The following is a 2,249-nucleotide window of genomic DNA, read 5'->3' as shown; positions in this document are numbered from 1 at the left end:
TTTCTATAGATTTTGTTGTTTTCAAAAGGTGATTTTAGACTTAACTAATAAGTGACAGCTACGTTAATTTGAAGTCATGGTCTATTCAACAGAGCGAGAGTTTGAGAAAAGGCTTTTAATCAATAGTGTCTACTGAAAGGATTTATTTTAAAACCAAGAAACCAACGAAGATTTGATTCCCTAATTACGACGAACTACATACCGATATCCTCTTAATTGATATTTAGTTTAGATCTTATTTTAGTTTTAACTTTTCCCCCAAAACAATCAAAATATCATCCGCCTTAGCTTTACGAAGTAACCTTAGAAAACGGTATATCGATTCATAAGTCCCTGTGGGATCGATATCTTTTAAAACTACGCGATAGAACTGTGCACTTGCAGTTAGTACCCCATTCGACTCATAAAGTCGCGATCAAGTTTTTGGCGCCGTTGCCGAGGATTTTTATTTAGTCGATATCTAACTCTTCTGTTACGCTGTAGTGACTAAGGCAATTTTTACTTCTTCTTCTTTCGTTGATTTGTATGCCACACACTCGCTCACAAGGCGAGCCGTTTTACTTACGAATCAACGACATCGAACTATATCTCCAAGTCTTACGACGAATTCGGGAATATCGTGCTGCAAACAATCTCCCTCCTATCGAAGTGCCTGACCTCAAAAATCTTCTTCCTTCGCCAATACCCGAGATGGCAGAACCAGCTCGTGCTCTTCGAGATTAGGCCGCTCCATCGCAAGATGAGCCGCATTCGAGTATTGCTCCACCCGCAATCGAAGCAAACAACTTCGAACTTAAACCTTCTCTGTTGCAGGCAGTGCAACAGAATCAATTCTCTGGAAATCCTACCGAGGATCCAAACCTTCATTTATCCGTACTTGTTCAATACGCTGATACTGTTAAAGCTAATGGTGTCACTTCAGAGGCAATTCGACTTCGCCTTTTTCCTTTCTCGTTAAGAGATAAAGCTAGAAGATGGCTTCAGTCTCTTCCTTCCAACTTAGTTACCACATGGAACGAGTCGAAGAAAGTCTTCCTTGCCCGATATTTTCCTCCAAGCAAAACAACTATGTTGAGAGCCCAGATAAATGGATTTAAACAGAAAGATAACGAGTCTCTTTTCAAAGCATGGGAAAGATACAAAGACATGATAAGACTTTGTCCACACCATGGTTTAGAGGACTGGTTAGTGATTCATACCTTCTATAATGGTCTGTTGTACAACACAAGGTTAACAATAGACGCCGCAGCAGGTGGTGCACTTATGGATAAACCTTATGCCGATGCTTATCAACTTATCGAAAGCATGGACCAAAACCATTATCAGTGGGGAAGCGACCGAGCAATGGTAGAGAAACCTCAAACGAAAAGTGGCATGTACGAGATAAGTAGCCTTGATCATGTTAATGCAAAAGTGGAAGCCCTGGCCCAGAAAATTGAAAGTTTGAATGTATCACCTCCAACCACCGTGGTTGCCGCAACTCAGAATTGCAAAGTCTGTGGAATCCAAGGTCACACTCCTGCTGATTGTCAACTCCTAACCAGAATCCAAGCAGAACAAGTAAATTATGCTCAAGGAAATCCCTACTCACACACCTATAACTCAAACTGGAAGAATCATCCTAATTTTTCATATAAGAGTAATAATGCTTTATACGCACCAGGACAAGCTCCAAATCAAGCCATAACTATACCTCCTGGATATCAAAAGCCGACCCCATCTACACCTAACAATAATGTTCCTAGGAAATCCAACTTGGAAATAATGATGGAGAACTTCATAGCTTCTCAACAGCAAACCAATAAAGATTTCTTAAACCAGAATATACACACTAGCGAACAAATCAAACAACTAGCAAGTAAAGTAGATGCCTTGGCTACCCATAACAAAATGATGGAAACACAAATATCAAAAGTAGCTCAACAACAAGCGCCTACTGCTGCCCCAACTGGTGCATTTCCTGGACAGCCCCAACCTAACCCGAAAAGCCACGCTCATGCAATCATACTAAGAAGTGGAACGGAAGTGGAAGGACCAATAGATCCAAGAAATGAAAACCAAAACTCTAAGAAGTCAATTGAGGAAGAAAGTACACCTAAGGAAAAGGAAGAGAGTAATAAGGAAACCGTAGAAAAGAAAGAACCTTATGTACCTCCACCACCTTATAAACCACCTATCCCTTACCCTCAAAGGCTTATTAAAACCAAAGATGCGGGCCAATTTAAAAAAATTGTTGACCTACTAAAACA

General features: G+C 40.4%; 1 non-coding gene across 1 annotated transcript; it reads right to left on the bottom strand.

Annotated features, from left to right (window-relative positions):
* Positions 1-1,068: 1,068 nt before the first annotated feature.
* Positions 1,069-1,175, bottom strand: LOC127124170 (small nucleolar RNA R71). The gene has a single exon (XR_007803797.1). It is a non-coding gene; the product is annotated as a small nucleolar RNA R71 (small nucleolar RNA).
* Between the last annotated feature and the right edge of the window lie 1,074 nt (positions 1,176-2,249).

The sequence above is a fragment of the Lathyrus oleraceus genome, chromosome 2, assembly GCF_024323335.1.
Source record: "Lathyrus oleraceus cultivar Zhongwan6 chromosome 2, CAAS_Psat_ZW6_1.0, whole genome shotgun sequence".
NCBI lineage: Eukaryota > Viridiplantae > Streptophyta > Magnoliopsida > Fabales > Fabaceae > Lathyrus > Lathyrus oleraceus.
Note: the sequence above shows the minus strand (reverse complement) of the source record. Positions and strands in the feature narration are given on the sequence as shown.